The sequence below is a fragment of the Hyperoodon ampullatus genome (assembly GCF_949752795.1).
Source record: "Hyperoodon ampullatus genome assembly, chromosome: 2".
NCBI classification, from domain to species: Eukaryota; Metazoa; Chordata; class Mammalia; order Artiodactyla; family Ziphiidae; genus Hyperoodon; species Hyperoodon ampullatus.
The window spans coordinates 135,271,809-135,289,389 of NC_136915.1; the positions used below are offsets into that span (position 1 = coordinate 135,271,809).

The 17,581-nt window shown below is 39.8% G+C and overlaps 1 pseudogene across 1 annotated transcript in view; it reads left to right on the forward strand.

Annotated features, from left to right (window-relative positions):
- Nucleotides 1-17,581, forward strand: part of LOC307065537 (centrosomal protein of 78 kDa-like) — a 38,533-nt pseudogene that overhangs the window by 4,849 nt on the left and 16,103 nt on the right. Inside the window, exons 2-8 of the transcript in view lie at nucleotides 3,349-3,468; nucleotides 3,565-3,956; nucleotides 7,055-7,227; nucleotides 7,319-7,391; nucleotides 8,454-8,557; nucleotides 10,548-10,722; nucleotides 16,779-16,913. The product of the transcript in view is annotated as a centrosomal protein of 78 kDa-like (transcript). The remainder of the gene's footprint in view (nucleotides 1-3,348; nucleotides 3,469-3,564; nucleotides 3,957-7,054; nucleotides 7,228-7,318; nucleotides 7,392-8,453; nucleotides 8,558-10,547; nucleotides 10,723-16,778; nucleotides 16,914-17,581) is intronic.

Sequence of the window (17,581 nt, forward strand, 5' to 3'; positions counted from 1 at the left end):
TTGGTCAGATTATAATGATTTATGATAAAATCACGTAAAGCAAGCATCACAATTCTCCAGGAATGTTCTGAAGAATGCTAATGTTAATTATGAATATGTGAATCCCAAATCTTTCATTTGTATTGACCTTATCTCATTAATTCTTCTCCCAACGCTGCTATAACTAGAGTTCAGTTCTAAAATGTACCTTCCTCTTTTCCCATAGAAATTGTCCCACAATTTCAAAAAGTTCTCAAAGGTGAAAAAGTGCACACGACGTTTATCACGTTTGCAAATGCCAATGGAAATGCGAAGCTAACACTGTCCAAAATGCAATATTCTTCTGTGAGAGCACCCAACTTTAAACAAATACACATATTCTAAATACAGCTTAGATCTGTGACATGTTTTGGCCACTGAAGTATGAGCAGACATGATGGCCTTAAATGAGCAGAAGAGGCCTTAAATGGGCTTGTGCAGTTGGGCTCACCTCTTATGTTTCAGTGAACTTCTAGAGAAGACAGGACCTGGGAGCTGCGGCCTCACAGTTGGGCTTGTGTGACAGACCTCAAACTGACCCAAAACACGGAGCAAAACTAGCCATCTAGAGGTCTAAAAGAGAGCCACTGCAGCTAGCCCATAGGTCCAAGAGAAATAAATTCTTGTTTATGTAACTGACTTTGGTGTGATTTGTTCCAAAGCATTATCACAGCAAGAGCTGACTAACACAACATCCTCCAAATCATTGTTATGTAAATGGATGCCACCATGCCAACATTTAAGGCAACTGTGTACTCAAATTGTGAGAATTCTTGAACTCTTGGTGCCTCTCCAACACAATGTACATGGCTAAATTTCCACAAATAAGTTCACTAATATACCACAAAGATCTCTCTAAACTTTTATTAAACGTAATGCAAAGTTCTTTCTTTTCATTTTCTGCTTCTACATAGTTAAAATGCTGTTTATCAATGTAAAACGGTTCTTGCCGTTTGGCTTCTGTCGTTAGAGTCTTTTGAACTCTTTGGCTTTTCAGCTCCTAGGCTGTAACATTTGAATCAGCAAATGCCCCAAGGAGAAAAGCTGCACCAAGTGTCAAGCTTGCGTCTGTGTTTCCCTTCTCTCCACAACTTGGCCCACATGTCTTGGTGTCTCTCTAACATTCAGACGCCAGCGAACAGAAGTTTTCCTACTCTATCCAGCTTTTCTAAAATTTCTTTAGACTTCGCCTGATCTTATGTTATTATTCAACTATCATCTCAATTACCCCTAGGAAGAAAATTTACAATTTTTAGAGAAAACGGAACCCTGGTACACTGTTGGTAGGGATGCAACTGGTGCAGCCACTGTGGACAACAGTATGGAGGGTTCTCAAAAACTAAAAATAGAACTACCATATGACCTTGCAACTCCACTCCTGGGTATAAATCCAAAAAGAACCAAAACACGTGTTTTCAAAGACATGTATTTGAAAAGATACATGCACCCCAATGTTCGGAGCATCAGTATTTACAATTACCAAGATATGGAAGCAACCTAAGTGTCATCAACTGATGAATGGATAAAGAAGATGCGGTACATATAACCAATGGCATACTACTCAGCCTTAAAAAAGAAAGAAATTTTGCCATTTGCGGCAACATAGATGGACTTGGAGGACATTGTGGTAAGTGAAATAAGTCAAACAAAAACAAACACTGTAGGATATCACCTATATATGGAATCTAAAAAAATACAGCAATCTACCGAATATAACAAAAAGAAGGGGAGACACAGATATAGAGAAGAAACTAACGGTTGCCAGTGCGGAGGGGGAGGAGGGGGCAATACAGGGTGGGGAAGTGAGAGATGTAAACTACTGGGTGTACGATAGGCTCAAAGATGTATTGTACAACACAGGGGATATAGCCAATATTTTGTAATAACAGTAAATGTAAAGTGACCTTTAGAAAGTATATAAAAATGTTTTAAAACAGAAATCATACTGAAAATTGGAAACAATTTAAATGTCCATCAACAGGAAAATGCACATATAAATTATTGTACTTCCCTACATGGGAATCCTACATAGTGAGGAAAGTACATGAACTAGACAGATCTTTACGTGTCAGCATGGATGAACCTAGCAAAGATAACACTAAAAAAAGCAAGTAAGAAGAGAAAACATAGTAGAATACTATATGAGGTTGAAGAATACTTAAAAATGTAGCCTAAATAGAAAGACATCCATGCAGTGATGGAGACCAAGTTCAGAGGAGTGGTTACCCAGGGTCAGCTGGGGAGTGGCTGTGTTTGGGAAAGTGGTCACAGCAGGCTCTTCAACAGGAATGGTAATGTTTCAGTTCACACGCTGGCTGGAGGACGGAGGAGTGTCTGCGATATTATAATGTGAGCATGCTGCATGTGAAAGCCATTGCTGACCACATCTAGGGGATCTGATACGCGGGAGCTGGTAGTGGGTGGAGGCATCCAGAAGGTGGTGGTAGAAGAGGAACGTTGTATGCATAACGCCTAAGGCCTGACCAGAGGACGACCACTGTTCTAGAAACTGGACACAAATCCAACTTCTACGACCAATGTTAAAAGACAAACTGAGGCATATTGAAAATAAGACTTTACGTGAGCAAAAATAGATTCAATTCAGGCACCACCAAAGCGGAAGCGGTGAGGAGCACTCCAGCCACAGGAGCTGCAGAGATGTTTATTTTAAAAGGGCAGAAGCAAAGCAAGGAAATGACTGACTTGCTATAACTTTAAAGCCTAGTTGGTGGTTTGTGACTGGTTGTCCTCAGCAGTGTTCGCCACCCTGAGGCGTTGACAGGCTTAGATTTTTGTTGGTTTACATAGGCGGCCGCATCACTAGAGCCACCGCAGGCTAACGGCCTCCTTGCAGGGTTAATTTACTAACACCAGTTGTCTGAGTCCTTACTCTTACTCAGTCACTTCACTTCCTACGCCTCAGTTTCTCTTCTGGAAACTGGATATTCAGTAGTAAATTCTCTGTGGAGTTGTCAGTACCAAACAAAGTGATTATTAGTAACCACGATCATGTCCTGAATGCATGGAACACATCACCATTTGCCAACTACCGTGTCAAGTTAGCAGAAACTACAGAAATTAAGAGCTCTCCACATAAATTCACACACCTGTGCACCAGGTAAAGGACCACAGGCAGACGTTCACTCAGCCTTTCGTGTGTCCCTCACGGAGTGCACGCTCTCTCCTGGGTGGGGGGAGCACAGACACTTACGGGAGTTTACTTTTAAAATGCGTTGATACAACCAGGTCTCAGTTTTGTTTGGATGAGTCAGCAAACGCTTTTTGGAAAGCCCAAAGTCTCCACACCTCGTACGTTTCGCGTTGCCTTAGTCTCAGAGCTCAAGCCCCTACTCTTCAGGCCGCGTCACCGTGGGAGACAGGGCTGCGTGCGGACGCACAGCGAGCGTGCAGACGTCCTCGAGCCCCGCCCCAACGGTCCCGCCTGCTGACGTAAACCCCAGCCCCGCGGCGTGGAGGGCCTAGATGCCTGCGCCAACACCAGGCCACGCGGGGTCTCCGGAGCGCGGCATGGGTGGGTTGGCGTAGCTGGGGCCCGTGGCCCTATGTCTTCTGGCTGCGACGTCGGTCCTGCGCACGCTGCGGGGCCGCAGCCGCCGGGCGGTGGGCGCCCGAGGGGCCGGGGCCCCCAGGCGGGTGTGGCCATCGTGTCCGCAGCCAGCGTCCCCGAGGCCGTGCTCGGGCCATGATCACTCGGTGAAGCTGCGCCGGGACAGCGTGGCCGACTTCTTTCCGCGCTCTGAGGACCTGTGCGCGCTGCAGGACTTGGTGCCTCTGCCCTCCGTGCGCGCTTCCCTGCGGGACGCCCCGCTGGACTTAAGGCCGACCGCCTCCGCGGGGTGCCCTGGGCGCCGCTCCTGAGCACCCGCTGCCCCTGATCTGTATCCAGAGCTTCTTCCAGCCACGGCTTGTCGAGACAGGTTTGTACTTCCCGCTTCCAGGGCCCCTCGTGTTGGCGCTGAGAAGCGGGGTTTTCGATGGTGCCAGGTGGAGGGTGGGCACTAGAACCAGTGCCCAGTGCCCGGGTGTGCGTGCACTAGACGGGGCGTGCGGCCTAGGACTCCTGCCGGCTCGGTGACCCCGGCCGAGTGCCTTAAGGCTTCTAGGTCTCAGTGTTCTCATCTGTAGCGTGGGCTTAACAGGTCCCAGTCTCTGTGGTGGTTACAAGGATGCACTGTGTTAATGCTTCTAGACTCTACAAAGTAGAACACTTAGCACAGTTTGGAGCATCGTTCATTGTTGCACAGATGTTACCTGGTCTGTTGAATGACTTTGCCTGGTACACACCAAAGCGATTAGGAAATGGATATATCCCAGCTTCATTTCCTTTCCATTCAAACGGTTCAGGAAAAAAAAATTTTTTTCAATACTCGTATCATATAGTGCAAAGATCACCGGTGTGAAGGCAGCTTAGGGTTTGAATTCCAGGGCTTATGCTGTCTGTGGCCTGGGCAGGTTTCTTTTGGACTACAATCCCCACACTTGTAAAATGACATTAATAACCACTCTTTCTGTGGGTTCTTAGAAGTAATTAAGCAGGTTATGTGTGTAAAGTAGCCTGGCACTTGAATGAGTTGTCAGAACCAAGGGCTGCTGGAGACGATGCTTCTGCCCTAGGTAATCTCCCCTTCTACTGGGCGGCAGGTAAACACAAGCACAGTAGTCAGTGCTCTGGAAGAAGTGAGCTCTGGTGCTACAGAGCACAGAATCTTTTTTTAAAATTTAATTATTATTTTATATTGGAGGTTACTTGATGTACAATATTGTGTTAGTTTCAGGTGTACAGCAAAGTGGTTTAGTTATTCATGTATCCATTCTTTTTCAGATTCTTTTCCCGTACAGTTTGTTACAGGCTATGGAGTAGAGTTCCCTGTGCTATGCAGTAGGTCCTTGTTGATTATCTATTTGATACAGAGTCGTGTGTATATGTTAATGCCAAACTCCTAATGGATCCCTCCCCCCGATCTTTCCCCTTTGCAGAGCACAGAATCTTGGAAGGGAAAGTTCAGGGTAGGCTTCTTGGAGGAGGTGCCATCCTTTCTAAGGATATGTAGAAGGTCCTGGGGTGGCAGGAGGGAGCAGTGTGTGTCAAAGTTTGAGAACTATAAGAAAATATGGCAAAACTAAGGTATAGGACTGGAACTCAGGGTTTGGGAAAGAAATGAGAGTTGATACTGGAAACTTAGTGGGGCCCAAGAGAAGGGGGCCTTGTTTGTCCTGTCAGAAGTTTGGGTGTTTATCCTGAAGGCTGTGGGAAACACCAAAGAAGAGATGGACTTGTGGTTTAGAGACTCACTCGGACCTCCATGTGGAAGGCAGTTGATTTGGTGCAGGCTGAGTTGTAATCTGAGGGTCCCACTTAAGTTATAAAAGGTGGGACTGGATTTTGCAGATCTGAGAGAGAATGGGTGAGGCCTGGTGACCAGTTAGAAAAGGGAGGGCAGCAAGCGTGGGTGACAGTTTACAGCTGCATCTTTTTGAGAGATACAGAGCACGGTAGGAAGGTATTGGGGGTGGCGAGAGGATCTTACTTCATCTTCAGTGCTTTAGAGGGGCCTGGTAGACGGGTCTGGACCCAAGGTACAGATCTGGGCTTTTTGGGAGGACAGGTGTTTGAAGGCATGGTAGAGACTTAGGTTACCCACAAGAAGATCCAAAGAATCATAGGTCTGAGAGATTTTTAAGTGGGTATATTTGAGGATGTTTATAAGCTGTGAGAAAGTAACCAGCAGAGTAAGGGTGTGAAGATGTAGGAGAGGAAATGATTGTTCATTTGTTTTCAAAAAGCTGAATACTCATCGTGTGCCTGGCCCTTTTCCAGGATCTGGGGTTCACACCATCTGTTATCTCTTCTGCAAGGATAGTTCAACTCATCCCCTGGTGAAGAGAAGTCAGATTATTCTTTGCATCCCATTCAGGTATAAGAACTGTTCTGTACCTCTGAAGGGACTTTACTTAACCAGAGTAATAAGTTAGAAATCAAAAGAAATTAGAGCTGGAAGGGACCTTAAAGGCCACTGTACTTAATTTTGCCTAATATTTTACATTGAATGTAAGAAAAATTTATTGTAGAGCCCATTCTCTTCAGAGTTCCTTCACTGAACTTTCTTTATGTCTTGCATCCAGTGGGTCTATCTTGTAAATTTTGGCCTCCTCCTAAATTTGCTTCTTCATCCATATTACATTTGGCCCAGACTATGGCAGAAACTCCTGGGTGGTTCACGGCCCCTGGATTCAGTTCCTCTAAGTTCATCCGCCTGCTCGGGTTAAGTGATCTTCTAACATAAAAAGATGTGCTTAAAATAATGCTGCTAATGGCTTGCCCACACAGAGTTACTGCATACTAGCCGCCCAGCGTGTGCTCTGCACGGAGGCGTGTAGTCTGAACTGTGTTCGGCCAAGCCTCATAGGGCTCTTTGCCCTGAGGAAGGGGAGCTTTTTGTGATCACCCCCTTTATCTTGTCGGTCCTTCAGCAGCGGGGAGCCTTTTTCTAATCAGCGGAGGCACCCTTACTCAGCCAGTGGTAGCCCCAGGTCTCACCACCTGTGGGATACGAGCCATGCTTTCTCCCAGGCTTGCTTGGGCCAACATCTCTTTCATTTCTGTCTCTTCTCACACTTGGACCCCTGGCCTTTAGTCATCCCCACCTGCAGTATTTACAGTGCCCAGCAGGAGTCAGGCTTGAGTGTCTTTTCACAGATGTTCCCTCTGCAGTTAATGCACCTCCTACTCCAACTCTGCATAGCCTCATCTTTCTAGATTCTGCTTCAGGGTTATCATGAAGCCATCACTTGGATATAACATTCTGCCTCCAAAGGAACCTCTGTGCATAAAGGTTATGTTTCTTTATCTCATGTGATTGAAATTTTGAGTTTACACATGTCCCTCCTTAATGAAGGCTTTAAGGGCAGGAGTCGTTTCTAATCCTTAGCACAGAGCAGATGCTTTTTTTAATGCTTTTTAATGATGATAAAATGTGTGTTTTAAATCACTTATTTTACAATAATTTTGCTTTAGCTTCTGGCAGAAATAAAGTTTACAGAAGTCGTGTTCCTGCGAAAAGAAATAAAGATGTGACCTTCCAATTGTGTAAAGCTCTTAAACGCTGTGTAAGTGCATCGGGTGCGCTAAGGAACGTGGAGCTAAGTGGGCTAGTTGTGAGAGAGAGAGGCTTAACTATGTTAACAAAGGTAAGCCTTCATTGTGTCCTGCCAACATTTGATAGTTGCTTTTGGGGCAAATTAAACCAGTAAAATTTTAAACTCTTCCTCCATATTAAAGGGATTGAATAAATTGGCCACTTTGGTGCACCTGTGTCTTGCGAATTGTCCAGTTGGAGATGGAGGTTTAGAAAGTGAGTTTCAGTCTTGTTTATGTCTCTTCCCATCAGACTGGTCTCGTGATTTCCTACACACCATGTTACTTCCTGTCTACCTTTTCTTGGTGTTGTTCATGCCTGGATTGTCTCCTGTACCTGCTCAAACCTTGGTCCATTCTCATTTGTACCATGAAATTTTGTCATGCTGGATACTGTCAGAACTAATTTTACTTAACTTTGTGTTAAGCCACAAACCACACATTTTGTATATTTTCTGTGTTTTGTGTTTGTCTATATTTTTATGGTTTCTCTTCAAGAAATATTATGGGAAGGGAAATAGCAAGATGTAAAGAGCAAAAAAGTCATCATTCTCTTTAAATTGTTAGAACATCTATCTGCAATCATAATTATGATGCACTGTGGTATGTGTTAAAATAGTAAATACATGTAACGTCCCGTAGGAGCAGCAAACTCAGTGGTGTTGGTGAGGGTGTGTCATGGAAGTAATCACAAAGCAGGTGACTGTTGGTTGGGGTCCTGAAACATTAGTGTGTGTTCCCTGTGTCCAGTAGTGGTCTGAAGGGGTAAGGAAGCCTGCCTTTCAATTTGAGGGAACAGAGGGTTTGAGGTCCTCTCTCTTCTATTGCTCTGGTACACTGCATAGCAGCTAATAAAATACTGGGTTTACAGTTGACATTTAAATCGTGATTGATCATCAAGATTGGCATGTATCATTGGAAATGAAAATCGGAAGAGTCTTATGCTTTTTAGGTTTTTCTTTTTTTTTTTTTCCCTTTGTCTCAAAAGTATGTAGTACTTTACTGAGTGGTTGGGAAGAAAGTTTGCAGTATTCAGTGTATTCAGTTTTAGTACCTAAATAGAATTAAACTGTTGCTGTAAACTGGTATAACACTTTGTTACTGACAAATTTTAGAATGCATCAGTTCATCAATCACCTGTTTGGGAAGATTGTAGTTAATGATTTTAAGAATGTGGCTGTAAACCCCCAATTGACTCAAGAAAAGCAGATAAGTCAAGATTGACAAATGTATAGGCTCTTCATCTTACTGTGTGTGTGTGTTTTTTGTTTCCTTTTAGTTACTTGTCAAGGTGTAAAGAACTCTATCACTCTTAAGACAGTAAACTTCACGGGGTATAATCTGACATGGCAGGGAGCAGATTACATGCCCAAGATCTTAAAGGTGATTTTATGTTTAAACTTTCATAAAAACATATGTGATTGAAACACATTCATACATTGACACAGATGGCAGTCAATTTTTTCTTTTGATATCTGTGAGTGCATCTTTCGTTTTGTTGAAAGAATAAGACCAGTTTTCAGTTTGGGATTCTACCATTTAGTAAAGATAGTCCACTTAATTTTAGAAATAAGAGATTTAATATATAATACATAATAATACTTCTATGTATTTTTAGTTACTGAAAACATTGATTTTGATGCTGTGAAGAAACTCTGCCATTATAGTCTTCAATCTTTAAATGAATCAAGTGTCTATTAGCTACTGTAGTTTGTAAACTAATAAAAATCACTACCTCGGCAACTTGTAAATAGAGTTTTTAAACCAGTGCCTTCACAACTTTACAGTGGTTATAATTACTGTATTTAGGCCTAAATTATTTAATAATTTGACATGAAGCCTTTTTAATAGTTCGATGGTGCAGACCAGGGATAGGTAAACTATGGCTGGTGGGCCAGATCAAGCCCGTCGTCTGATTTTGTAAAGAAAGTTTTTTTGGAACATAGTGGCACCATTGTTTACATGGTAGCTATGGCTACTTTCAGCCTACGCCAGTGGGGTTGAGTAGTTGCAACAGAAACTGTATAGCTCACAGAGCTGGAAATGTTTAAATTTAGATTTTGGAAATTGAAAAATTCTTTGAGCCTATACAGGGCAAGTCCATTGACCCCTGGGGTAGAGAACAGTCACGAACTTGGGTGCCGAAGCCAAATGGCTTAGGTTCAAATTCCCTTTCTCCCTTTTCATAGCTAGTGACCATGGACAAATCACTTAACGTCTATGCCTCATTGTGAGGTTTAAATGAACTCATTTGTATAAATAGTGTTTGGCACATACTAAGCACTGTGTAAGTGGTTGCTGTTATTTCTGCTTGGAGCTTTTATAAGCTATTGTTAATGGGAAAATGACACTAATGATTTTCCTTTTAGAGTGTCAAAGGCACTTTGAGTCTTTTATGTTTTCAAAAATGTAACAAGACATTTTTCATTTAAAGTCAGTGTTCCCTCTTACCAAAATTGATTTTATGAATATAAAGAATTGAATGTCTTTAAGACAAGACTTGTGGTTAAATGTCAAACCATTATCTTCCCAAGGCACATCAAACTGGCTGTGCATAGTCCAGGCCTCTAAAGTTTGTGTGCATACCCTAGGTAGCATGTGAGATCCATTTTGTAAATATAGTTTTAAAAATAATGCCTGGGACTTCCCTGGCAGTCCAGCAGTTAACACTCTGCGCCCCCAATGCAGGGGGCCTGGGTTCGATCCCTGCTCAAGGAACTAGATCCCACATGCAATAACTAAAAGATCAGGCAGGCCAAAACTAAAGACCCGGCACAGCCAAACAAACAAACAAATAAATAAATAAATATTTTTAAAAAATAAATAAAATAAAAGAATGCCTTAGAAGTTAGGAAAAGAAAATATTAGAACCTATTTAGCTTTGTATCATTTAAAAATATCTATGTATCTTATAATGTACATAAGTTATATGTATAGAACTTTGTGTATATAATTTGTGAAAAAATAAGATGCGTATTAAAAAGTTTTCTTAGCGGTTGCCCAGTCAGGTGTTTGGAGGCCATTGGAGGACAGAAAGATGAAATTTAGAGCCTCAGCAATGATAGAATTTAGAACCAATTCCCTGACTTAGAAGATAAGGAAATAATTCTTAGACTGTAATTGAGTTGTCCAACTTTACATAAGTGTTCATAAACAGGTCATCCAGTGGCTGGAATCTAATCACTGACCGACTAGAATGTGGGTCACTGGACTCGTAAAGCAGAACTGACTATTTAATTTCTCAGCTTGGCTCTCCTGGCATATATGCTTGATATGTGTGTGTGTAAATCTCTGACATAATAAGCCATACTCAGTAGGCACACCCTGTTTCCTTATTGAAACATCCCAATTTCGTCCCGTTAAATCTTTGCAGTATCAGACTATCAGAAGGCATGAAGCAACCTGGGCTGAGAGTCTTCGTTCCAGGAGACCTGATCTTGACTGTATGCCTGGTTTGAGGCGCATCACTCTGAACTGCAACAAGCTCATTGGTGACCTGGGTGCTCGTGCTTTTGCAGAATCTCTTAGTGAGGATTTATGGCTTGGAGGTAAATTCTAAAATGGAAAATATTGAATTTTTAATATAATATATGCTTAGCTTTTGGCATGATACTGTTGTGATAGGATTTTTTTAAGGCCTCATTTTTCTGATCGTTTTTATGTTGCTTTTAAACTTTCTCTAAGAGTTACATATATACTTTACAGAAAATACAGAGTAACAAGAGAACAATTACCTATACATTTAATACCCAGACATAAATCACTGTTCATTTTGGTGTATATATTCTCAGTCTTTTTATTGTTTTCTATAAATATATTTGTACACTTAGGGATTACAAAAATAGAATTGTAGTATACTTGCTATTTCATATTCCTGCTTTTTTCACTTAATGAGGCATCATGTAGTATTCCATCCTATTGATGTCCCATAGTTTAATCAATTATTTGCAATTAGATTTAGACAGTTTGCTTTTCCCTGTCACAAACAATGTGAATACATTGTATATACGTCTCTGTGTCCATCGGGATTGCTTCTGTAGAATAAGGTACTACAAGTGGAATGACTAAGTGTGACATATTTTTAAGACTTTTGATACACATGGCCAAATTACCACCCAAAAAGTCTATGCCAATTTGTAGTCCACCCCAAGAGTGGATGTGAAGCCTGCCTCTCACAAACACTGGCTGGTAGCACTTTTAAAAAACTGTAAGACTACAAAAATGAGTACCTCTCCCTTTTTTATGCAAGTGGGATTAATCCAAATTTTATAACTTTTTTCAGTTAATTCAGTATGACCATCTTAGCAAGTCAGTAAATTTGCATCTACTGCATCATTTTATTTTCTTTTTTTTTGCGGTACGCGGGTGTCTCACTGTTGTGGCCTCTCCCGTTGCGGAGCACAGGCTTCGGACGCGCAGGCTCAGCGGCCATGGCTCACGGGCCCAGCCGCTCTGTGGCACGTGGGATCTTCCCGGACTGGGGCACGAACGTGTGTCCCCTGCATCAGCAGGCGGACTCTCAACCACTGCGCCACCAGGGAAGCCTTACTGCATCATTTTTTTGGTGACCCTTCAGTGTTCCATTATATGAATATGCCACAGTACACATAGCTTACCCAATCTTGTATAAAAGGTATGTCCAGTTTTTCAGTTACAAATAGTACTCTGATATATATCCTTACCTATATCTCTGACTATTTCTTTTGGTTAAATTCGTAGAAAGAGAGTTGTTGGATCAAAAGAGTATAGACATTTTAAAGACTTTTCGTACACAATCTTGGCTTAATCTGATAGGAGAATAACCACATTTTGTTTTGTTTTGTATTCGTTTGATTTACTGGTGAGGTTTACTGGCTGTTTGTATTAATTTGGCTAGTTGGTTAATTACACCGTGTGTCCATTCTTCTGTAGTGAGAGTTTGTAAGGGTTGTATCATATCCTGTCAGATCCATACGTCTGACTTGCTATTTCTGTATGTCATGGGGTGTTGAAAGACCCCAGTTATTTTAATGGGATGGTCCACTCAACACTTCAGTAAATGACTCATGATAGTTTCCTTTCATGTAATATTTTTTAATACCTGTGCTTTTGCGATGACCCCTTTTGTTTAAATGAGTAGGTTGTTCAGCCCCAGAACTACTAGAATTCATGATCATTTGTTCTGGTTTTTGTCTGACCTTTTACTGTGAGAGTTCTTGACCATCATAATTTCATGATAGGTTTTTAGTATGTATTCTCTATTCACACATTGTTTGAATTTGTTATTATTTGTATCCTAGAAAACGGTACTTTTCTAAAGTTGTACTTCCCTTATGGTTTTAGCAGATAATTTTCTAATTAAAGTGATTTATACCTGTAAATTTTTCTTATCTCTACTGTGAATAGAGGTGAACCTAGATACTAAGCCTGCTTCCACCAAGAGCATTATTTCCTTCTTGTGCAACCTCTGAATTCTTGAAAGGAGCACTTTATTCATTTGTCAGTTTCACAAGTAATTTTTTTAATACCTCTGTGTGCCAGATGCAGATTTAGGCACTACGGATAAAGCAGTGAACCAGACAGACAAAAGTCTTGCCCTCATGGAGCTTACATTCTAGTGAAGGAGTTCAGCTAGAAATGAGTAAACAGATAAGTAATATAATTTTAGAGAGTAGGAAGTGCAAAAATATCTTAATGTAAGGAGAGTGAGTGGGGGCAGGTAGGACTCCATTGGACAGGTATGTTAAGGGACAGCTTCACTGGAGAAGTGGCATTTGAACGGAGACCTGAATGAAGAGAGCGGCAAGCCATGGAAGAGCTGGTGTAAGCACATTCCAGGACAAGGGGGCAATGAGTATGTGGGCATGTAGATGGGTGGAGTATTTAAGGAAAAGCAAGGAGGCCAATCTGGGCAGAGTACTGAGTGAAGAAGAGTGTGGTATGACATGAGGTCAAGGAGCTAGCCAGGGGTCTGCTCTTGTAAAGTCTTGAAGGCCAGAGTAAAGATGTGGATTATTCTAAATGAGTAGAGGGTTTGAACTGGAAAAGGCATGATCTAAGTCATATCTGAATAAGGTGACCTGGTATAGAGAAGGGACTTGGGAGTATAAAGAAGAGGAACAAGGAGACCAGTTAGGAGACTATCACAGTGCTCCAAATAAGAGATGTTTATGGCCTAGGTTAGGTTGAAGTTTGCAGCAAGTGAAAAGTGGTTGAATTCAGGTTGTGTTTTGAGGATGTAGCTATTACACATTAGATGTGATGTGAGGTATGAAGGAAATAGTAACAAGGAGACAAGTCGTTGATGATTATGTGTGCAACTGGGTGGTATCACTTAGAAAAAGGGGGCTGATGGGAGGAGCAGCTTTTGAGAGAATATCAGGACTTTGGTTTGTTATCTTAGATGCCCTGGTTTGATATCTTAGATGCCTTTAGGTATCTAAGTGTCTGGACGGTGCTCAGACTGTACTTTCTATCCAAAGGTATCCAAAGCCACTTTAGATGCAAAATGTTTAAAGTTGACCTTGCTGCTGCCAAAATAGTAGCCACTGTGGGCAGTCTGCAAGATGGTATCTTAGGTTTCTGAGGAAGAAATTAGAATACACAAAGGGGGAAATAAGTGTATAATTACATAATGTAGATTTCATATTTAAATTTATGGGAAAAGCAATAATTATTTGGCTTTTGGTTTTAAATGGAAATAGCCACTCATTGGGAAATAATTACTCTAATTTCAATTCATTTTACTTTAGATCATTCTGTGATGAAAACAGTTACCAGAAAAGTTCTCCAGATGGAAGGAGTGCCAAGTCAGAGGTATATAACATGTTTCAGTTCTCTTGGAAGAATTTCTCTTTAATGGTTTGTTTTTCTTTCTTTCTTAAAAGAAAATTATCAAGGTACTTTCTGCCATCTTAAAACTAAGTTTTTAGTCAAATCAAATGGCTTTTCTGTTTTTGAAAATGTTGTGTGATGATTTAATTTAGGTTCCCAGATAGGCAGATTGAAAACCTTTTAACTTTTTATTTTCTGGAACATATAATCGTTAGTCACAAATAGTCTTTTTTTATTTTTGGTGATAAGAATGAATAGCAGGAGCACCATTTGTGCAACCAAATCTAATATGAAACTGTTTCTTGTGAGTAAATTTGAATTTTGAAACAGCAAAACAATAAGGTTTAATATAAAGCAAAATAAATTTTTTATGTTTATGATCTGCCAATTTCCCAGGAAGAGTTTTGTGGTGAGTTGAGTTATATACCAGATACATTAAAATCACCAACGGACAACAGATCTTTTATTCAGGTGCCCTCTGAAAGTTTTAAAAATTTGTTGACTTCATATCACTAAACGGTCCACTTTAAAATGGTTAAAATGATAAATTTTCTGTTTTGTGTAGTTTACCACAATTTAAAAAAAATGTGTTGTTTGAAGATTTGTGGGTTTTATAAAGGTATTGTATTAGCATAAAAATGAAAAATGTAAAAGACCACCTCTAATCCCATTATCCTATCAAGCAATATTTACATTTTATTTTCTCTTCCTGCTGTCTATAAACATAATTCCACATAGCTTCAATATAATTTGCCATTCTTATCTTTTCACACTAAATTTAAATTCTATGATTCCTAGTTATACTTTTTAACATTGTATTCACAAGGTTTCATTGAGTTGGTCAATTTTTTAAATTGGTGAAAAATTGGAAATAGTGTATTAAATAAGTTGTTAAGAGTGTTTATGAAGTCAAAAAAAAGCTTATGATTGTCTGCCAATTGTTATTTCAAGAGAGTGATATTTTAAGAATCAAATAGTACATACAAAGAAGTTAAGATTTGTGATATCACACTAATTAGATATTATTATTAAAAATTTATATCATATGTAAAGCGTTCTTAAAATAGCTAAGTTGACTTTTGCTATGATATTCGAAATGGAAATATATATAAATAAAACATGTATATGTAAAACATATTAGGAATTCTGTAAAATTAGTACAGAATAATAGGGCATCATGGAATGAGAAGAAAACAGTCAAACATTTTTTTATCTTTAGCATGATTAAACAAAGTGGAAATGTAACTGAAGTATACAAGCTCATTGAGCTATTTTAAGAGTAATTTTATTTCTTGGGCTTTTTTTTGTGTGTTTGCCTCAGTTATTTGGAGACATAGAGGTAAGCCTAATCAGTATCTGGGTATATACCTAGATCCAGGTGAGTATAGGGGTGAAATAATGGTGTGAATTGTGTCACATTTATATTGTAATTATGTATGCCTAAAAAGAGATGGGAACTTTTATTAGAAATTTTTTTATCTCCTAACAAGAAAAGTGTAATTAAAAAAATTTTTAATACAAATGTATTTGCATTAGTTTCTGAAAGTAAAGGAAGGGTATACACATACAAACCACATGCATACAAACATTTTTTGATGGTAATTAAGTTAAAAAACACAATGAAATAGCACAAAATGAACTGAGCTCCTGTATTTTTTTAAGAGGCATGTAAATCACACAGGATCATGTGGTGATTGTCAATAAGCTACTCTCTATGAAATATTTGTCCTATATTACTGCATACACTCCATTTTACCCTGCATCCTAATGCTGCTAAAATATAGTAGAAAGCAGCAGCATAGCACAGGGAGATCAGTTTGGTGCTTTGCGGTAACCTAGAGGGGTGGGAGGGAGGCTCAAGAGGGAGGGGATATGGGGACATGTGTATGCATATGGCTGATTCGCTTTGTTGTGTAACAGAAACTAACACAGAATTGTGAAGCAATTATACTCCAATCAAGATCTATTAAAATAAATAAATAAAATAACATAAAATATAGTAGCTTTGAAGGATAAATATAACCATTTTAACCTATGATGTTTGTTTTCAGTAAATTCAAATTAAATATTTAAATGTGAATTTTAATATATGGCTTGTTCTAAGTAAAATATGAACACGTAGGTCTAGTTTTTGCAACCAAATGTTTCATATAAAGATACTTGCCTCTGTACCACTGAAATATAGGATAAGTCTCCACATTTCACTCTTTTATCCAGTGGGTTTCATTTGTTTTTTTGTGTGTTTTCTATATGAAATCAAAGGAGCAGTGAAGGTTGACAGGCTTATAGGAGGGTAACATTGACTCACCTACCCCCCAGCAACTTGCAGCCTTATAACTTGTATTGTTTTTACATAGAAAAATTCATCTTAAATTTAAATTTTGGCCTACTTTTGAAGATTCTGTTTGGCAGAAGTCATGGGTGTATCTGTGTTTCTGTGTCCTTGAGATTCAGAAATGCCAAAGGTGTTCTAAGATTCAGTAAACTTGAGTGTTTCTGCATGACACATAAAAGGTATCATACTTTGGGATTTTTTAAAAAAAATATTTTTCATTTCTGCACATCTCAATACTTTTGTTTTAGTTAAAATAACTTGTTACTGTAGAGAACTTGTATTTTTTAAAAATGCTGGCTTATGTAAAACCTTTGTACAAAACGATCCTCTTTTTAGTGGGCTTGGCATCATTGCCAAGTGCCTGTTTGATTCCTTTCAAAGCGTACACGTGTGACAGTTGCTCTGGAGACCTTTGGTGCATCTTGATTCCTTCTTTTCATGCTTTGTCAAACACAGGCTTGGCCACAAGGCAACCTGCAAGTAATGGAAGGAAACACTCTGCTGGTAAAGAATGTTAGGGTCCTGAACCTCTACCACCTGGTGTGTCTGGTTTCCGGCCATGGCTACTGCAGAACGTGCAAAAAGCAACAGGTAACCTGCTTGCATTCCCTGTCTTTTTCAGTCATTCAGAGTTCTTTATTTTGGAACTTCTATTATGTGGGTGCTCTCTGGTGCTTTCTATAGAGGAAAAACGGTAACTCACACATGGTTTCTGCCTAATGAGCCCTCTAAGGAAGAAAAACAAAAAGTAATTGGGAGTTTCAAGTTGTTTCTCAAGTGTCACAACAGAGGTAACCCCGTGGGAGTCTTGAGGAGACTAAAATTATCACCAATTGTGCATGTGAGAAAAGTTTCATTAAAGGCAGGTGTAGTTGAGCGAAGCCCTACAGCACAGAAGTAGGCATTTCGATATGTACGAATGGGAAAAAAGACATTGTAGGCATGGGAAATAGTTCAATGCAGAATGGATGAAAAATATGCATTAGACCAATTCTAAATCAACTGGCTTATTAACTCAGTAAATCAGATTTAGTGAGTCAAACTAGCTGTACCTGATTTCTTATCCAGGGGATAGCTGTTCGTAGTAATTTTTGTCACAGAACAGTAAATAAAATGGTTGAACTATAGCTTTAGGCTTGCTAAGTGAAATAGATTGCTCTAGATGATGTTCAGGTGACTTACTTGGTAGTATTCACGAAATTGGGGATTAACAATTGCTTAAGAAAACAAAGAGAATTGATTTTAAATAGTACTTGAAG